Source organism: Pelodiscus sinensis, chromosome 4 (genome assembly GCF_049634645.1).
Source record: "Pelodiscus sinensis isolate JC-2024 chromosome 4, ASM4963464v1, whole genome shotgun sequence".
Taxonomy (NCBI): domain Eukaryota; kingdom Metazoa; phylum Chordata; order Testudines; family Trionychidae; genus Pelodiscus; species Pelodiscus sinensis.
The window spans coordinates 88926865-88948596 of NC_134714.1; the positions used below are offsets into that span (position 1 = coordinate 88926865).

A 21732-nucleotide genomic window follows, 5' to 3' on the forward strand; every position below is an offset into this window, starting at 1 on the left:
TGCGGACATCGTGGACCTTGTCCATGATCTCCGCATTAGGCACAGGAATGTGGCCGGCTAGGGCAGGAGAGCTGCCAGCCTGGCCACCCAGGAGCAGGAGTGCATGAAAATCAAGGGGGTCCACTGAGACCCCAGACCCTGAGCCCTGAGCTTACAATGGCCGTCCTGGGTCAGACCAAAGGTCCATCTAGCCCAGTCGCCTGTCTGCCGACAACGGCCAACCCTAGGGACCCTGGAGGGGATGGACCGAAGACAGTGACCAAGCCATTTGTCTCGTGCCATCCCTCTCCAGCCTTCCACAAACCTTGGGCAGGGACACCACTCCTACCCCCTGGCTAATACCACTCCATGGACCCAATCTCCATGACTTGATCTCACTTCCCTTTAATCTCTGTTCTAGTTCTAGCCTTCACAGCCTCCTGCAGCAAGGAGTTCCACAGGTTGACTCTGTGCTTTGTGAAGAACAACTTTCTGTTACTAGTTTGAAGCCTGTTACCCATTCCTTTCCTTTGGTGTCCTCTAGTCCTTCTTTATGGGAACTAATGAAGAACTTTTCTGTATGCACCCTCTCCACCCAACTCCTGCTTTTAGAGACCTCTATCCTGTCCCCCCTCCGTCTCCTCTTTTCTAAGCTGAGAAGTCCCAGTCTCTTTAGCCTCTCTTCATATGGGACCTGTTCCCAACCCCTGATCATTTTAGTTGCCCTCCCCTCTCCCAGCCTCTCTCTTCCCCTTTCCCACCTCCTTTTCCCAGTCTCCCCCAGTTTTGTTCAATAAAGACAGATTCCATTTTTGAACACAATTGTCCTTTATTTTGTAATCAGAAAAGGGGCTAGGGAAGGGTAAGTGGAAGGAGGTGAGGGAGGAATGGGGTACGCACCCCCGATGGGGAGGACTGGGCTGGCTCTGCGGGCTTTTAGGGTGGAACCTCCCCTGCAGCCCCCCGATTGCCCCCTCTCCCCAGATGGCAGTCTGCGGCAAGTGCAGCCGGTCTGATGGCCGAGTGCTATGATGTGCCCAGTGTGGGTACTCCGGGCACTCCAAGCCAGGACTGTTTTGGAAGCGGGGCACCCCTGAGAACTGTCTGTCCGGGGTGGAGGTCGGGACCCTTTAAGCACAGCCCTCGGCTAGCCTCAGACAGCATCTCCACTCTCTAAGTCCTCCTCTGATGCCCTGCCAGCACTGCTTCCGGCCATCCTTAAGCCCGGTTCAGGGTCCACTTAATGTGGACATGCTAGTTGGAATTAGCAAAACGCTAATTCAAACTAGTTTTTTAGTCTAGATCCGTTAGTTCGAATTAACGTTGTAGTGTAGACATACCCTCAGGGATAGAAACACTCCACACACCTCTTAAGTGAAATGCTTTAAAGCAACAACAGTATACTGATACTGGTAATTTATTAATATTATGGCATCATGTAGGGCACCCAGTCAGGGACCAGAGCCTCACTGTGCACTGGTGTACAAATAAATACCAAAAAGACGAGCCCTGCCAACTTTGGGTGTATATGCTGTTAGTAGGAAATTTAATGTTATTAGAAATGCACTAAAACCAAAATGGAGACTGTGACTAAAGGGACAATCCAAGGTAGAGTTGTGGTGCGTGGTGGGATTTTAAAATGGAACCCAACAGACTGAGAGGACTTTTGCCGCCAAAACACCCTCTGCACACGGCACGTGTCCATGCACTCCACACCAGTTTGTCTGCACCCAGCACCATTCTCTGCACTCAGCACTCCAGCCGCTTTCCCGCCCAGAGGTATTTATAAGCTCGGACTCTGAGAGAGTTCTGGTTCCTGAGTTCCTGGTTTTCTCGGGATCCTTCGTTCCTGTTTCTTCGTGAGTTTGTCGTTCACCTAACTTGCTGTCTCCAGGACCGTGGCGAAGGCCCGGGCCTATCCTGATAGCAGACCAGCATCCATCGGCTAGCAGTGTGCTCTAGTTCACCCACTGAGGTAAAAGCCCAGTGCAAGTGAACTCCAGCTACCTGTCTTGACGAACCAGACACACCGCCTAACTCCGAGTGCTGTGGTGAATGCCCTCTGCTCCAGAGCTGGGAAGACTATCTTGTGTGTGTTCTACTCACAAACTGACTGTCACACCATCGACAGAGCAACAACAAGGACTCCTCAGTGTTCCTCCCCCCGAGGCTATCTGAGCTGAAGGGTTGCAGGTCCTAAGCCTCGGCTGTCGGTTACCATCTCCGGACAGACTGAGTTTAATCTCCTTTACACACTGCATAGTATCTCATTATTTTAAAAGAGTGTAGGGTTGGTTTTACAGTGTTGTGTTGTGTTGTGTTTATTGGTTAACTGTTGTATTCAATACACTTTTACATCTTTTAAATCTGAAATCAGAGTCTGTGTTTATTTTCATCTGAGAAATCCGCTGGTGATAGATACAGTGGGTTCCAGGCCGGATCTCCTTCTGAGACAAAGGCATTTACCATCTAGTCAGCAGCCCCAGTCTAAATTAGTTTACTAGTGCGCCTTTGCTGGTAACAATGCTTCGGATTTAAAAACATCTTCAAATTGCAATCTAGACATTCTGAAATAAAGCATCTACAAAAATAAGTAAAAGAAGTTGTGTTGGGAAATACCATGATTACATTTGTAAATTGGTGTAGCTAGATTAAATGAAGAAGAAGCTCTCCTTTTAAAGAAGCTCTCCATTCTGCACAGAGGGTTCATGGAAGACCACCAGTATTCAAAGTAAAGAGGCTGTGAGAAACAGCTGGATTGAGTGAAAAATAGAGAAACAGTCTGATATGCAGTCAATCCCACTTAATTATACTTGCTAATTGTATTTCCCATGATAATCATGTACAGTATTTAAATGCAGCATGCTATTTCCTGTTCAGAGTGATTAAAAACACCCGTTATTGATGAAATTATCTTGGAGACATACTACATTTTTAATGTAACTGATATTTCTTATTCCCTTACACTCAGAAAAAGAACCTCCTGTCAGCCACATAACCACTGCATTTGAGCCCCATCTGTACCCAAGTTTATTAATTTTACATTGTTAGGGTACAGTCTGCAAGTGCTTATTCCTCACCTCAGGAAAGCCTACAAGGTTTGATCCCTTTTTATCAGACAGTATCCCAAGAATTTTTAAAAGTTAATCGTAGGTCAAAATGTTTAAGTTTGGATTACTAAATTCAGACACCTACATAAGAGGCCTGATTTTCAGAGCTTTTGAGCAGCCAATATTTTGTCAGTATCAGAAATAAAACTCAGTATTTCTTATTCCTTGTCACTTTTATCATTACTGTTGTTATTATTTATAGTATGGTAGTGCTTGGATCCATCAATATTACACTTAGGAGACTGAACAGAGCAGCGCAACGCTAAAATAATTGGTGGAAACTGGTGGAGGCCCTATGCACATGAGGATGTGAGATGATAAAAAAGATACTTAGTCATGGATGAAAGCCCTGTTATGCTGGGTGCTTTAATATGCATCTGCAAAAGTATCAGAGTAATGCGAAAGATTGAAATATTTCTACTATTTGTCAGCATAGGCTGAATGTGTTTGCAATAATGTGGGATGGTCCATGTAGTTGTTACCAGTAGTGGATTACATCGTTAACCTGTATGTATTTTTAAAACAGTATTTACTTCCAGGGAGCAACTGCCAGTTGTATTTTAATTAAACAGACTATAAATAATTAAACAGGATGATAATTTTCTATGGTTCAGCATCGTCTAAAACTTTAGGGTACAGTTATGAACCTTTTAACTGTTGACCCAAAATTCCAATGTTTCCTACGTTTTGACGGGTTGGGACAACTGTGGAAATTTGGGGCAATTTGATTCAAAGCCATCTCAAAGTTGCAGGCATTTTTAGCAAGATTCATGGAGTAGCAACAATAATGGTAACTTTTTAACCATTCAATTTCTATCCTACTTGTTAATGATATAGCAACTTAATAATTGATATAATTAATTATTTGATATAATTAATATACACATTTGATCAATAGGATAAAAACATGGCATGATAAACTAGGATCTACTAAATAAAAAAAATGTATGTAGTTACCTACTCGGATACTGGTAATAGCATTGAATAGAGGCATTTATCAGTAGTGGATTTAAGAATGTTAAGACTACTTACAAATTCCTTAAGTATTTTTTTAATGCATGCAGGATTATTTTGGCACTTTTCATTCAGAAACATTAGAGAGAAGGGGCCAGATAATATATTTTGCAGCAATGTGTCAGTCATATAAACATAAATCCAGAATAAATTCAGTGAAGTCAATGCTTATGAATCCTGACAACAGTGGAATTATTACAGATTTGCACCAGTGTGATTGAGATCAGAATCCATCCCAGAAACTTTATTCAAGGCAAACACATCTGAGAGTTCATAAGCTCCAGAAACTCCAGAACCTTTGTTTTTTTTTCAAACTATCATTCAAACTAATTAAGACATATGTCTTAATTTTCTGTTTTGAGGTTTTCCAGTTACATTCCCCATCTCTCTATTTCCCTACCCTCTCCCTCACTCCTTTGGAGTGAGAAAGCTTGCCTTTTAGGTCTTTACAAACATTTTAAATTCAGGAGTAAAGCTTCATTCCCAACTCAATCCCATGAATCAAGCTGCTTGCAGTATTTCAGCAGTTAATTAACAATGAATGCCTTCCTTTGGAAGCTGGGGAGGGAGGGATAAAAGATGAAGAAGGATGAAGACAGACAAAACAAGAATGGGGAAGGGGCAGAGTGGGTGGCTTATCAAATTCCACAAATACCAGACATGAAGAGGTGTTGATTTGTTACTGGGAAAACCCTGTTTGTTTATGGAGTGTAATCACCTGTTCTCTGTTTGTTGTTTGAAGCATATGGGACTGTTTGCATGCAATGTACTGAAATAAAATACAGTAAGGTTGTGCACACTGGAATTTTAAGTCACTGGTATGCATACACTGGAAGAGCTCAGATCATTAACAACTAGGCACATGGCCACTCCATTTAAAGAGGGCAACAAAGAATGGACACAAGGCTGACCATTAAACTGATTCTAGCTGGTGGCCCAAAACAGTAATATTGTCATTTGAGATGGGCCAAACAGGCTTGGAAAAATTATTTCTTCAGGCTAAGAGACTTTGATAGAAACCCCAAGTGTGGGAAGCCTCCCTATGCCTTTGAAAATTTCATGTCTGCAAGGCACTGGTCACTCCACATTTTTTGACCTCTTTCCCTTTTAGCATCTTTCACCTGCTTTTTGTCTGGCTTTTAGTGGTAGTTCTCTCTGCATAATCATTCCAAAAACCTTGGTTCAAAGCTTGTTCCTGTACCTGGAATAAGTTCTATAGCACTCCAAAGCTCCTTGCACCAATAGAAGTAAGCCAATAAAATATTACTTCACCCACTTTGTCTCTCTAATATCCTGGGAGCCACACTGCTTTCTCTTTATGCCCAGACTGTTCAATGCTGATATTTTTGCAGCAATGCATTATGCCTCCAAGACGCAAAGGCACTTTCCAAACTGAGTTTAGAGTGGTGTTGTAGGACAGGAAAGGGTGTTTCCTACCTTTCTTCTCTTGCCACTCTTCTCCCTGACATCCTGTTTACACTTTTGGTTCATCTTACTTTCATTTGATCTGCTAAATATCATGACATTTTTTCCTCTAGCACTGGAATTCTCTCTCTCATGCCCCTTTGGTTTTGCTTAGAGCTTGACCAGATAGAGCCAGCAAAGCGCATCTGAGGATATATAATTTATAAAACACACTTAAGAATTGTGCTCACACTGCCCTTGGCATACCCTAAAAAGCAACTAGTTTGCATTAATGCATGACCATGCTAATGGAAACTAAGTACCTTTTCAGAGCATACCAACACATTCTGCATGGGGGAAGGTAGAGTACAGTACACTGGAACTCTTTACAAATCACACCCCTCTAGCACTCTTTGGTGCACCATGAAAACAAGCCTTTATTCTCCTTTTCTTCTTCCTTATTCTAATGGTTTTGGTATCACTTATATTCTTTCTTTTCAAATCATTAAATGGTTTATCTATTGTTTTATGGCTGTGCTACCATTTAGGTTTGCCAGATGGAATCAACAAAAATACCGGACACACTTGACATTACATCACAATCTACATTACATCTTATTTAGAAACTACCGGGCATTTATATTTTCTCATTTATATTTTCTCAATTTGTTTCCTGAACAGAAAGGTCAAATACTGGACTGTCCGGTTCAAAATTGGACACCTGCCAACCTTACCACCATTACTTTGTGCTTTCAATTGAAGAAACTATATCCATGAATAGAACATAATGTAATACCTCACAAATAACTGAAACAAATGGGGATAGTCTGTGACAGATAGCACAGGCAATCAAATGGAAAATGTATACAAGCAAGAGTTTATAATTTAAGTAAATGTAACCAAATTACAAATTTGGCATAATACATTCCTTTGGAGTCCATTGTGGCTGTCAGCGACTACCTGGCGGTCTCTTTGGATATGTCTACACCCAGCAAAGAAAAACTCACAACTAACATGTTCCAGCTGACTCAGGCTCATAAGGATGAGGCTGCAGTGCTATTGCATTGTTAGGGTTCTGGGTCCCATGATCTTTTGGGTGGGGAGTGCAGACACAATTCCAATAGTCAAAAGGAAAATTGTCATATTTATACCCATAGTTCATTCTGGGGTACAAAGATTTAGGCATCAACAAACTTTATCCTGAGTCTTCCCATACTTGGCATTTCTATCAGTCTATTAGCCTGAAGAAATGTATCTGTCCAAATCAAATCATGGCCTGTCTTTCTGATATCACCTCATGAGTGTCTAGCCATCAGCTGAAACTCAACTTCTCTAAAACAGAGCTCTTAATCCTGCCTCCCCCCCGACTACTCCTTCCTATCTTCTTTCTCAATCACTGTGAACTCAAATTGGGACCTCTGAAGCGTAGTGCATGAGCCTCTATCACCTGAGCTAAAAGCCAGTTGGCTGGTAGCTAAGGCCATAGAGCAGACTCACTGTTCGCTCTGGAAGTGTCTCAGTGCCACTAGATGGGACAGTGTACCCCCTCCCTGATGGTGTGTGGGTTACATTTGTAGCTAAAACTCTGGCTTAGGCTCTCATCATCTTGTGTCTTAGTTCATGGAGGGTGGGTATAATAGGCCATGGAACTCTGTCTCCCATGGTACTACCACAGCCACTGGACCCCTAGTTATGGAATTTTGGGGGGAAAGTTTTTGATTTATCTTGCAGCCGAGGAGTCAGTATGTGCTACTCAGTTTCCTGCTTCATCCGTAATCTCAGGAAGCTGAGTAGCACAAACTGCCTCCTCAGCTGCCCCAGAACCTGCAGGGAGCCTATCAAAAGCATCCAGAAGAGATGCTTTTCCCCAGGATGGGCTAGTTCTGGGCAAGTGGAGGCGGGGAGGCAAGGCTGTGGCTGGACAGGGCTACTTCAGGCAGGTGGAAGTGGGCTGGGACTTTGATCTGCCCAGAGCTCTTCCACTGAGGTGGACAGGGGGAGCTCGGGGCTTTGGCTGGCTTGAGCCTCCTCCTACCAGGGCGAGGGAGTGCACTCAATACTTCTCTGGGCAGGGAAGGGGAGGTCTTGGACCTTCAGTTGCAAGGGGGTCCTGGAGCTTTGCCCATGGAGGTGGGATGCAGGCAGAAGAAACAGAGTTAGGGTTAACATCTCCACAGATGGAAAAGCGATGAGGAGTCCTGTGGCACCTTATAGACTAACTGAAGTGTAGGAGCATAAGCTTTCATGGGCAAAGACCCACTTCGTCAGATGCATGTCAGACGAAGTGGATCTTTGCCCACGAAAGCTTATGCTCCTACACTTCAGTTAGTCTATAAGGTGCCACAGGACTCCTCGTCGCTTTTGCAGATTCAGACTAACACGGCTACCCCTCTGATACATCTCCACAGATGTAGCAATTACTGCAACAACCTTCTCCCTGGCCTTGGCAAATGTAATCTTGCCTCTCTCATATCCACTTAGAATGGTGCTGGAAAGATTATTTTCCTAGCCCATCTTTTTAACCAGATCACTCTCTCCACTCTTTGCATCCTGCCACTGGCTTCCCCTTTTCTTTCATATCAAATGTAAGCTGCTTGTCTTCACTTTCAAGTGCCTTTATGACTTATCTTCACTCTAAAAACTTTCATCCACCTAGAGATGTCAGCTCCCGCCTCCAATCAGCCCATGACTCTGGTCTCCATTTATAAACAAGCACGTTTATATTTTCTCCCATGCAGTCTCTATACTTGGGAGATATCCCCCCTAAACATCCATAGAGCTGCGTCAAGCTATCCTTTGCTGTGACATCTACAAACAACTTGCACATAGATTGTAAGCACCTGGGAGCAGGAACCCACATTTTGGTCTGTGTTTGTGCAGTCCCTTCTGCAACAGTCATGGTCATGATGGTAGTTGAAAAAATAAAATAAGAATAAATAATAATATTTTATAAGAATTCCAGCGTTCATTCTTTAAAAAGTGACTTTCTAGTCCTCATGGCTGAAGAATAAAACTTGAAATCATGACCCAGGTTAACTCTACAGGCTCAAAAAACAAAAGACAAAAATCTTAAAATCTATTATATTTGCAATCTCATGGCTTTTAATCCACTCTCATGATTTTGGGGGAAGGCAAACATGGTATTTGAATGCTTGGAGTCAGAAATACTTCATCAGCTCAATTGTTAAAAGTTGGTGTACCTTTCATATATCAAGCTCTGATGAAGTCTACATTTCTTAAAATTTGCTTTCAGTTCCTGTTGCAAATAGCTAGGAATGCCAGCAAGTGTTTATTATTTTGTTAAGGTAGAAATATGTATCAGCGACAGTTTAAAAAACAAGTATATACTTGTCAACTTACAATACTTGGTACATGCTTTTACAGAGGTGCCAAAAGCAGTGGTGAGAATGCCAAATAGAAGGCTGACTTCTCCTGTACTTGTTTTTGGTTAGGGTCTTATGTAATACAATACATATGAACCAATCCATCTAAGTTTTTTTTTGACTCTGAACCCAAACCTTAAACTTTGGAGATGCTGGGAAATGAAACCCGCATCTGGATTTAACCTTGCAAACCTTTATAAGTGACTAAGATAAAGTCTCAGATCAAAACATGCCTACTCTATTGGAATGCAGATCCAGAACCAGATTTTGTGGCTTGGACTCACTTCTATTTGAAATCAAAACAAAATGACATTTCTGAGTTTTCCAGGGGCTAAACTTGTAGGCAAGGGTGGCTGGAACAGATAAAACAGAAGTTCCTGAAATGAAGATTATGTTCTTCCATAAACTCTGAACAAGACAACAGAGCAAAGCTCCCACCCCTCAGAGCCAGTTGTCTAGCTTCACTCTGCAGAGGCCCAGCATTGACTTCCTGCTGATGATAAATTCATTGCTTAACTTTCATTTTCTGGTGCCAGCCAGAATTCAGTATCTGCATTTTGCTACCTGTTTAAGTGAATGTAGTGCTTGTGAAATGTTCTGGCTTGACAAGTCTGAAGGATGATGTTTCCTATTAATTCATGGCACAGAATAAAAGTTATGGCTGTATAAGGTTCCCTACACAACTCCACTGTGCCTCACCCCTTTTCTGAAGAGAACACCTCAAAGGGAGGAGAGACTAGATCAGAATCCATGCAGTACAGCCATCGCCCTCTCCATAAAGAGTTCCCCCATACTGCCTGCCAATGTACTGTAACACTGACATATAAAACAAATCTACCAGTTTAAATATCCATAACAATTCAGCTCTCTCATCTCTGCTGAGACTGCTAATAAGGGTATCATGCAGTATATAGTGGTGTAAGTGAGATAGAATCTAGCTCCATTCTACTAGACCAGTGGTTCACAACCTTTTCCAGATGGGGACCCTTTTTGACAATTCTGGAAGACTTGGTAACCCAGGACAATTCAAAAAATGTGTGAATGGCTCCTGGGGTGTGTCTAGACTACATGCCTCCTTCGACGGAGGCATGTAGATTAGCCAGATCGGAAGAGGGAAATGAAGCCGCGATTAAAATAATCGCGGCTTCATTTAAATTTAAATGGATGCCCCGATCTGCCGATCAGCTGTTTGTCGGCAGATCGGGGGAGTCTGGACGCGATGCCCCGACAAAGAAGCCTTTCTTCATCGACACAGGTAAGCCTCGTGAAACCAGGTTTACCTGTGCCGATGAAGAAAGGCTTCTTTGTCGGGGCATCGCGTCCAGACTCCCCCGATCTGCCGACAAACAGCTGATCGGCAGATCGGGGCAGCCATTTAAATTTAAATGAAGCCGCGATTATTTTAATCGCGGCTTCATTTCCCTCTTCCGATCTGGCTAATCTACATGCCTCCGTCGAAGGAGGCATGTAGTCTAGACACACCCCTGGAGAGCAACCTGGGGAGACACCTGGTGTTCCTTTTGAAATGTAACGGCGACCCATATTTGGGTCCCGACCCACAGGCTGGGAAACCCTGTACTAGACACAGGAGGACAAAAATCACTGATTCATTTCAGATAAGTCACTAAACATCCAGTTCAGATGTTGGCTGTCAACCTGGGCTGGATTTGCTGCAGCGACCTAGAGGTGAAAGACTCCATATCCTATTACTAATCCCTAGGCCATCCATTTCCCCTGAATAATTCAGTCTTAATATGCTGAGAGCAATTTTCCTAATAACAGAAATTCCCCTTATTTCTGGCCCACAACAAATATACAATCTATGAAGACCATGTTACGGTAATACCAATAAATTCCAATATGAAAAAATGTAATAGCTCAAATATAGACGTGATTGGAAAATGGGTTTTTCTCACTGCAACGCTGATAAAATATCAATTTCATTAATTTAGTTTTTAAATGTGTGTGTGTGTGTGTATGTGTGTGTGAGAGAAAGAGAAAATTTCATTTTTAACAAAGCCATATTTTTGATAAAGAAAAAAAATATTGACCCAGTTTACTTAAAGGACCACTGAAATGATAATTTTGTTTTGAATTGTTTGTATTGAGTAAACCAAATCGTTTTAAGTTTCACAGAGAAACGGAATGATTTGTGACTCATAAGAAAGACATGAAATAGCTCTTGTTTTGGACTATAATTACAAGACTCTGGATTTGACTGAGAATCCAAACAAATGTTTTGGTTATTAAAAGAAGATATTTCATGTACTTTGAAATCTCAGAACTGTGTTTCTAAATAAACTAAGCTCAAAGTTTGTTGTAGGCCAGACCATCTCTCATTATTAACAGAAATACCTGCACCCACTTAACATTCAGAGGCAAATAGGCCCAAATATGCAAATTGTACATAACAAAATTAATCTACATTGTTTAAATAGCACCCTATCTTCAGTAATACTTCTTTCCCTCCCTGTGTTTCTCTTGTCTATTTAGGCACAACATCCCTATTCAGGAAAGACATGCTTAAGCACCTTCATTGCATTAAGTATGTGCTTGCATTCTGTTGGCTTAGGTTTAAAGCTTTAAAGTTAAGAACGTGCATAAGTGGTTTCGAGAATCGGGATAGCAAAAAAGTGCATAAATGCTTGTTTGAGTCTGAGCTTTCAATAGGAAGTTCTTGGGGCAGGAACAATTTCCTATTATCTGTTACAATTCCTCCATAGTGTATGCATAAACTAAACTAAACTAATGATAATTAATAATAAAGTTCAGTTATTCAAATAGCAGCACATTGACTCGGCTTGCTTGGGTCCTTAAGGAGGAGCACAGGACAAGATGCTAGAGGGTTCAGGGGTTAGGAGTGGGGGGTGAAGAGGGGCCGAGAGCAGGGGGTAAGGAGACCATGAGTCATGGCAGAGGGTGGGGGCTCAGGGAAGGAGATGGGTGGGTGCTGGAGATAGATCGGGGGGTTAGCAGGTGTGTGGGAGCTCTGGGCAGGGGGAAGGGGTGCAGGAGGCTGGCTAATTCTCAGGGCTGTCAGAGATGGCAGGGACTGCATAGACCAAACAGCAGATCCTCAGGGCAGAGGGGGCCACACTGCATGGGTGGTGGCTCCCCATGGCTCGTGGAGGCAGCAGAGGCACAGTGCCTGGCCAGCGGATCCAAGGGGCTGATTGGAGCAGCAGGGCCATGCTGCTCAGTTTCCAGCTCCCTTGGGCTGGTCAGGGAGACGGGGACCACGCTGCCTGGGTGGGAGATCCCCAGGGGCTGGCCGGGGTAAGAGGCGATGCACTGCCCACCAGCACAAGAATCTTACATATGTACAGTGGCCAGCAACACCCAGCGCCCCACCTCCAGCTGGCCACTCTCTTCCCAGTGTGCCCACCCACACTGTGGTCATTCTTCAGTATAAGTGTTCCTAATAGTAACCCCCTTTCCCACTTTCCATTTTATGAGAATTAACAATCATATTCCAGGCAAATCCCATTGTTTTGGCACAACCAAACCCTGGCCTTGGTTTAAGTTTTGATAAGAGGAAGCTGCCTACCAAATTTGGTGGTCTTAGCTCTTATCATTTAGGAGTAGTTCTTGAACAAACAGACTCATGGCTGGGCAGACACAAACTTGCTCAAATATACAGTCTTTCCCCCTTATTATAAACCATTATACAGTACAAGCTCCTCAGGAGACGTGACTGAATAATATTAAAGTATGTTTTAATACATTTTTGCACATTTTCTAAAATAAAATTAATTAATTACTATTAGCTATTACTGGGCAAGTTCTATTCCTCAGATGAAGCTCTGGGTAAACAGCTCCCTAATCTGTGGTTTGCATTTCATTTGCTGTCCACTTACACACAACATGCATTTGAAGTCCATTTGGATGGCCTAGTGATTTCATTTAAAATGAGCAGAGTTCATTTAGATTAAACCAGACTTAAAAATACCAAGATAACGGTTGATGCTTTGGCCTTTATTCTAGCAAAGAAGCTAATGCCAGGCCATATTGAATTTTAAGCAGGCCTTGAGTCATAATTGATTTAAAAAAGGATCAGCACCATATGGCCAGCCAGTTCTCCATGGAACCACTAGCAAGTGCTCCCCGGATCTACACTGGTCCATGGACCACAGTTTGGGAAACTTAGCAGTTCTGGAAAAAGGTCATCAGTCACTACATGTCAGCCCCTTCTGTGGTGGAATGTGGTACATCTGATCAGAGGCAGTCAATCAATTCCAGTAGAAAGGGGAAATGCAGCATTATGTAATCTAGATTAATTTGCCCTTTATAGTTAAATTACTAAATAAATTCTCTTGATTTTTTTTTTTGAGTTCTCCATATATGAGAAAAGATGCTAAGCACTATAGCACAGAAATCTGCCATACAGAAACACAAGGAGTAGAGTGAACTCTTAAAATACCTTATTATCTCTTAGGTCTCTGGATCTTTAGACTTCAGAGCGAGAGAAATGGAGTTTCATCTCTGAGTGAACTGACACTGCAGATAACCCCAGAGCATCCATCTCAAATTGTCAGCTCAAGACAAATTACCTTCTCTCCAGGATACTCTCTTTCACTGATTACCTACTACTCAAATTAAATACCATCTGATTTGTGAGGGGCTTTTGTTTGTTGGATTCCATTGGATTATGCAAAAATGATTGGGGGAGAATTGTGAAAAGAGTGCACACAGACCCTGTCTCCCCAGCCAACTTTGGTGGATTATGTACAATTGGTCAGTGCTTTTGCTAATCTATTTGTTGCCTCATAGTTTAGTAAACTCTACTATATAAAAGCAGAATAAAGAGAACTAAAACCCAAACAGACTTCTAAATGATGCCCCAAAGCAAGAAAATACTGTAAAATCCTAGTGTTTTGTGACAACATTTCTCATAAGATAAAAGCAGGGACTGAATCTTGAACAAGAGAGCTCTGGTTTCATTTTTAAAATGTTTTCCTTAAAGTTTTATATTAATCATGTAATTTAAATATATAAAACATACAAATACATTACAGGGAGAACTAGTATCACTCCTAAAGTTAAGGTTCCCCAAGACTTTCCATCACAAGCCCCTGTTTTCATTTCTTTACAACTTTGCCAAACTTTAACTGTTTGGCCTGGAATTTTCCATGCCAAGTATCTGCCTCAGGCCATGTGGGGGGTGGGAGCAGCAGAGTGAGGGGTGGGAGCAGTAGAGTGAGGGGGGGTTGAAAATTTTAGCAACAATGATTAGGCCATTTTCCAGAACAAGATTGGAAGGGGGAATACAATTATTTTGCCTCTGTTAAAACAATTTTCATCTGTTGCATCAAAAAACTGTAGCTCCTCCATGCTTTGAAGCAGATCTTTGAAATTTGGTAGAGGGGTTGCTCTGAGCTATTTGTTAACCCATAAAATTTGCGCTGGTTAGTCCAAGATAGAAGTCACAGTTTTCGCATGCTTGGTAGAGACCTAGCAGTGAAATTCTTCGAAGATTCCATCTGTACTTACTATGCCCCTCACAATGATTATACTGCAAATGTGCCAGCCCTTCAGAAAGACTGAGTGGGTTCCAGTCCAGGGTTGCTGGGGTTAAACCAGGCTTGTCATGCAATCACTCCTCTTAGCAGCTGGAGGCATCTATGGTACCAAAAGTAGGATGAGTGTTTCCTGTGCTGTCTAATCTTCCCTCCTGTTGCCCAGGTAGTGAGGTGGGGAAGAAGGATGCACTTTGTTATGAATGAAGGGAAGTGGGGCAGATTTGCAGAAGTGATGAGCCGTCAGAATAGGATGGCCAGGCATCAGGTTTTCAACTGGAATGCCTATCAAAAAGGGACCTTGGTGGCTCTGGTCAGCACTTCTGAATGGGCTGTTAAAAATATGGTCGGCAGCACAGCTGGGCTAAAGTGGGCTTCCCACCCAACTTCACATGGCTCCCAGAAGTAGCCAGGATGTTCGGCTCCTACGTGCAAGGGTGGACATGGGGATGCCATGAGAGCCCATATCCCCTGCACTCAGGAGTCAGGCATGCCAGCTACTTCCAGGAGCCGCCTCAGGCAAACACTGCCCAGATCCCACACCACAACCCTGCCCCAGCTCTGAGCCTCCTCCTGTAGTCCCTGGAACACCTTGGCCCAGTGCAGAGTTCACTCCTGCACCCCAAACCACTCATCCCAGGCTCACATCAGAGGGTATACCTCCTGGGTCCTCACCCCCTTCTGCATTCTAACCTCCAGTTCCAGCCCTGAGCCCTCTTCTGCACCCCAAATCCCTCACCCCAGAACTTGCACCCAACTCCATACCCTAACCCTGAGCCCAATTATGCACTCTGAACCCCTTGGCCAATTCAGGAGCCTTTTCCTGCACCTCAACCCCTCACCACCAGTCTTACCCCACATCCTACATGCCCAGCCAAAGCTTTCACACCCTTCCATGCCCCAAACCCTTGTCAGAGCCATCCTGAACCCCTCATTTCTGGCCTAACCCCAGAGCCCTCACCCCCTCCTTTTGCCCCAGTCCAGTGAAAAGGAGTGAGTGATGGAGGGAGGAGGGGTGGAATGAGCAGTAAATGGGACCTCAGAGAAGGGGCATGGCAGGGTAGGAGCCTTAGGGTATGTCTAAACTACATGCCTCTGTCGGCAGAGGCATGTAGATTAGACAGATCAGCAAAGGCAAATGAAGCCGTGATTTAAATGATCGCGGCTTCATTTACATTTACATGGCTGCCGCGCTGAGCCGACAAACAGCTAATCAGCTGTTTGTCGGCTCGCGCACTAGTCTGGACGTTCCCCCTGTAGACATCAAAGCCCTTTGTTGGCAGCCCCGGTAAACCTCATTCCATGAGGAATAACGGGGCTGCCGACAAAGGGCTTTGATGTCGACAGGGGGAACGCCCAGACTAGCGCACGAACCGACAAACAGCTGATTAGCTGTTTGTCGGCTCAGCGCGGCAGCCATGTAAATGTAAATGAAGCCGCGATCATTTAAATCGCGGCTTCATTTGCCTTTGCTGATCTGTCTAATCTACATGCCTCTGCCGACAGAGGCATGTAGTCTAGACACAGCCTTAGGGAAGGGGCAAGGCAGGGGGCTGAGCAAAGGTGTTCAGTTTTATGTGATTAGAAATTTGGCAACCCTAATTCATAAGTTCAACTCAAGCTGGGCTTTGCATATATAAAGTGACATAAAAATGCTATGTGCTCTATGGGTATGTCTACACAGTAAGGCTGAAGCCGAAACAAGCTACGCAACTTGAACTAGGACAATTGCGTAGCTGAATTTGAAATAGCTTAATTTGAATTTGGCGCTGCCTACAAGGCAGTTAGTTTGAAATAAAGCACTCTTCCCCCAACTTCCCTTGCTCCTCATGAAATGAGATGTCCAGAAGTTGGAGTAAGAAGCCTGTTATTTCAAATTTATTTTGAAATAATGGGCTTGCTGTGTAGATGCGCACTACGTTATTTCGGAATAACGTGAGCTATTCCGAAATAATGCTGCTGTGTAGACATAGCCTAAAAGACCCTTTCTGAAGCTGGGCACCCATAGTTAGTACATACTTTTGACACTTTTGGTCTTAATCTCTCTGTGCCTGTCCCCCAGCTGTTAAATACAGATAATACTGCCATGCAATCTTGCAGGGATGGTGCGAAGATAAATGCATGAATCATTGTGAAGCACTCAGATATTATAGTAAGCACACCACAGAAAAATCCAGAGGAAATGAACATTCTGTGCAGGGTCTCCTGGTGTGCCTTTAATAAGGCTTGGGCCCACACATTCTGTAACCATGTAACTGAAGAGAGTATTTCTTAATGCACAGTGCATCACTCACAGGAGGCTGAATGAAGGTTGCAATTTTAATTCTGGTCTTTCCTAACTTTAGAGTGCTCATTTTATAGTTCATGTGTGTCACTTATCTTAACAGCCAATGCACACACCCATAACTCCTTTTTAATCTATTGTTCTTACTTCCATAACAATTTCTGCAGCTTATCATCCATAGCAAGGGCCTGGTACTGAAAACACCTGTTACCATGAGTAGTACTATTGACTTCAATGGTACATGTCAAAATGTGTAAGTTCTCTCCAGACCCAATCCAATAGTACCATTGAAGTTAGTCAGAGTTCTGCTGGAGAAAGGAGGGAAAGGCTCAGGCTTGTCATATAAATACCTTTTGGGTCTCTTGGGAAGTAGTGCTCTAAAAAGGATGGTAAATTGCATTTACTATTTCTGTCTAAAGAAGTTTACTTTAGGACAATCCACAGTCATGTGAACCAAATTTCTGTTTGCCTTCCCATCATCATTTCCGCATATATTATTTTCTTGTCATTCTTCTTTTGCTTTCACTCCCCCTCACCCTCCTCTGTTAGCACATGCTTCTAAACTAGGATTCTCAAGAGAGATTGTACCGAGATGAGAACCAACCAGGAAATCTTTTACACATACATAATTGATTATTATAGCAGAAAAGCAGAAATATGCTAATTGACCCTGAATGATATAAAGTTGCATGCACCTACCCTCACACACTCTAGTTAGCTTCCTCTTTTAGGTAACCCACTGAATCTTGTCCCATCTACACCTATCTTTTAGAGTCTGATCAGGCAGACCTAACTTGGGCCACAGTGCAGATAAGCACCTAAACATGCGTTTAAGTCTTAATGATGGCAATGACATTTAAAAGTTAAAATGACATTTAAAACATATGCTTACATGTTTTCCTTTCTTCCATCTCTGAGATATCCCATTGGGTTGCAGAATCAGGGCCTTTGGTTGTAATCTCTTTGGGACAGAGACTGTGGTTATTTTCATGGCTTCACTGATGCTGATCACACTGCAATTAAAAACCCATAGTTGGTCCATTTCAACGGACTTGTGCTAAGACTTTGGGCTAAGGGGTTGTTTATTTGCAGTGTAGATGTTCAGACATCTGGATAGAGCCTGGAGTTCCAGTCCAAGCCCAAACGATTGCACCCCATTAAACAGCCCATTAGCCCCAAATCAACAGAATCTGGCAGCCATGTGTGTGGGCAATGACAAACAAAATATCTTGTAGGCTACACACAGAACTGCAATGGACTTCATGCAGCTCTTGGGCCGCAGGTTGTCCATCAATGACTTATATACTTTATTCAAAGTATATAAACTCTTTACCATTGCATTATTGACTAAGCTACATTTCACCCGTGAGGAGAGGGGACTAGACTCAATGACCTCTTGAGGTCCCTTCCAGTTCTCAGATTCTATGAGCCCAGCAGGCTCTTACTACATTTAAAAAGCAGAGCCATAGTAGGGTTAGCTACCGGGGCTGGCAGGAGCCAGAACTGCTAAATCCCGGTTCATCCCCATCCCACCACCCTGGGAGCTAAACTTGTTGTGACGCTGCAGAGAGGGTAATGAGCGCCCCCCCATCAACTAATCGAGTAATCAATGGAAATTCCATCAACTACTCGATTAGCTGATTATCTGCAATTTAACATCCCTAATTTGTTTTTGAAGTCCTTTAAAGCCAAGAGTAACTTGACCTTCTATATCTTTTAACTGCACCATTAACTTATCTTATATGCATATCTATACCCATGTTTTTGATAGATGAAAGCAAAACATGTAAGCACATGCTTGAATTTAAGCACAGGACTACATACATGCATTAAGAGCTTCATATAAAACTCTGTTGACTTCACTGAGATCTTTCACACTCAGTGGGAGGCTCCTTAGCTGGAATCTTATTATGCAGTGCAGATGCAGTGAAGACGTTTCTCTGACTGAGTCAAACACTAGCTTTGTCTACACTTCTAAAATTAAAGCACAGGCTTTAAATGGAAAGTGTGTCCAAGGCAGGAGCACTGGGAAAGAGGTGTCTTTGGGCATGTCTACACTAGGGAATTATTTCAAAATAACTTATTTCAAAATAACAACTCCTGAAATAACTGTTTTGAAATAGCATGTGCGCTCTACAGGGAAGCCTCAAAATTAGTCCAAGGCAGGCTTCCCTAATGTGGACATGCTATCTCAACTTAGAGCCCCAGGGAGCACTGGGGAGTAATAATTTTGAATGGCCCTGAAGAGTAGTCATTTCAAAATAGCAGCACTGGAGCACCCACACTACTGCTATTTCGAAATAAGCGTTAGTCCTCGTGGAAAGCAGGAGTTATTTCGAAATAACCAGCCCCTTATTACAAAATAACGGGCTTGGTAGTGTGGATGCACCACTTGTTATTTTGAAATAAGGGGAATTATTTTGAAATAACTTCCTCGTGTAGACCAGGGCCCCGTGATCTACGTAAACCATCTCCACATGGGGAGTAGCTAACAGCACAGGAGCACAGCCCCCAGAGCTGCAACTTGCTGAGCTGGTGGGGGGAGAGCGGTAGGGAGAGAGGTTTTTTCACGCTCCTGAGCCAGAAAACTGTAGCACAGTAAAGTAGGAGTGTAGACATAGCCAGCGTTTCTTGCCATTTTTCAGTCTGCAGAACAGATCAGATGAAAGCATTCTATTTTCATAGCTCTTCCTTCCTCATCGCTCCCAACTTCTCAATTCCCCCACCTTCTCCATAGCTTCCTGTTTCTGGTGAACCTCCAAGAAGATTATAAATTACAGCTGTCATCTACATTTGAAAAATATTACACTTTAACATTTGCTTGCTTAACCATATGTAAAACCTGGGCTATGCACTCTGAACTTGGCAGGAATCTCAAGTCGTACTGAGAAACAGGCACTGCAAGTCTGGATGGGTTAGTATAAGGTAGCTTTAAACCACCTTTGCCCCAACCTCCCAGATTATATGCTGCTTAGTGCTGGTCTGGTTTAAGCATGTAAATTAGAGCTACCTGAAGCATTGCTGCTGCTAGTCTCCAGGTAGTACTATGGCAGGGGTAGGGACACCCAACCACATCTCCTTTTTCCTGACCATATTCCTATACCAGCAGCCAACAGGGTAACAGCACACAGAGATTCTCTGTGCCACTCAGATTCATATGCACTGTGGGAATCCTCCAGTGGCCAGGTCTTCCAGCTCTAAGGCTATTAAGTCCCACCCTGGAAGCAGCTGGACAGCCACCACCAGCTTCCCCAGGGCTAGGAGCTGGCATCAGCTGAAGGTAGAAAGACGCGTCCCACTCATGCCCCGGGAGCAGCTGGGCAGCCCTTACTTCATCACCAGAAAACCAAAGCCTCCATTAACTATCGGCTAGTTAAACTCAACAGTAAATAGCATGGCAATACTCTCTATCTGCAGGAGCGGCCTAGACTAGCTGCCAGCAACTGGCGCCTTAGGCGAACCATGCAATCGGCGCCCCCACCTCCAAACCCCTCAATGATATTGCGCCACCATTTGGCGCCCCTTTACGCCCCATTTAACTTGGTGCCCTAGATGACCGCCTAGTTCGCCTATATGGATGGGCCGCCCCTGTCTATCTGCAATCCAGCCATGAAACTGAAAAAAGGATAATGGGTAAATACAAATTAGGAGTGAATTCAGTTGTGCATGGATATCACACAAACAGAAGGGAAGGCTAATCATTGTACAGACATGGACACTGAAGCGGAGAGAAACTGAGCCAAAGCGACACTGAAAATCAGTGTTAGTGCCTAGGTTAGAAATCAGCAGCTCCTAGTCCAGTGCGCAGAGCATGAGGCTGGTTTTTTTTTATTTATACCCCTGGGTATCAGCTTTGGCTTCATACTGTTCTAGAATTCTGAGGGTCAAAAAACTAACAAGGCCAAGGCTTTGGTCTAGGTTTGTGTCAAATTCTCGAGTAAGTCCATTCCTGAAGACAGTCTGGCTTCTGATTTTTCTGAAAATGTGCCCCAGGATGTTGTACTTATGATGAGGAAAACAGGCTTAATTTTCCAAAGATTCAGAAGAGTGATGGGTTTCTGTTATGTGGAAAGTTGTTAATTTTAATCCCAGCAGTTGATACGAAAAGAATTTTAAAAAGAGTTCTGGCATTACCTTTGCTACTGCGCTCAGACTCTTTCTCAAAATATATATAAGAACTTTATATGTCAACCTTGTTAAATTTGTCTTGAAAGGTTAACATTTATTCTTAGCTTGATGTGAAAGGATTGAGGAGATTTTTCTCAAAGCGACAGAGTGATTTCCCACAGCAAGAGGAAAAAATATTTTATTTAACATCACATATCAAAATACTGTTTTGCTTACATGGTGACTCACAAATATAAAAGGAACCTACAGTATCTTTTAATGTGAATGGTTGGCGGGGGGAGGGGGGAAGGGGGAGGCTTGGGTGACTTAAAGCAGGTGTTAGTCTTCAATAACAAAATAAGTGGAAATTAGATTGGGAGAGTGCATCTGAAAGGGACAAACACTTTGTCCCTAAATACTGTAGCATTAAAGAAAGGAAGTCATTGACATTCCAACGGAGGCAGGGTTAATCAGTAACGTACCTGATTAGTCTCTCAGTACTCCACTCTGTAACAAAGCCTCCTTTCTGTTATTGTTCAGATCACCAGAACCCATTTGTAAGCGGTGGAGTAGCAGGCATTTGGGATTGATTAAAATTTTCTATATTGTACAGGACAACATCACTGGGTAAATGCTGGGTGGCAAAAACAGGGTATAGGGCAGTTAGTTGTGTTGGCCCTGATTTAATATGGAAATTATCTCCTCTCAGATCATCACCATGAGACTTGTAATCTCCAGAAGGCTTACCTCATTATTAAAATTGAAGATGACTGAAATCACCTCAGACATCCTCCAGTTTGTCATTATGACTCTCACATGAACTAAGTTAGGATATCCTTTGGATACTGAAGAAATCCTGGAATATTAAAAACAAATCAGTATTCATAAGTCACAAAAACCAGGCAATTTTCTTGTTAGTAAACATGAGTGAAGCT

At 43.1% G+C, this 21732-nt stretch overlaps 1 long non-coding RNA gene across 2 annotated transcripts in view; it reads right to left on the minus strand.

Annotated features, from left to right (window-relative positions):
- Nucleotides 1–866: 866 nt before the first annotated feature.
- The window catches only part of LOC106732090 (uncharacterized), a 52403-nt gene continuing 31537 nt past the window's right edge, over nucleotides 867–21732 (minus strand). The window contains exons 5-6 of one of the 2 annotated variants that reach the window (XR_012903558.1): nucleotides 21545–21653; nucleotides 867–2732 (exon numbers count right to left, since the gene is read on the minus strand). This is a non-coding gene — a long non-coding RNA (uncharacterized LOC106732090). Of the gene's footprint in view, nucleotides 2733–17582; nucleotides 17704–21544; nucleotides 21654–21732 lie in introns of those variants that run through there. The other variant, XR_012903557.1, reaches the window with a different exon arrangement.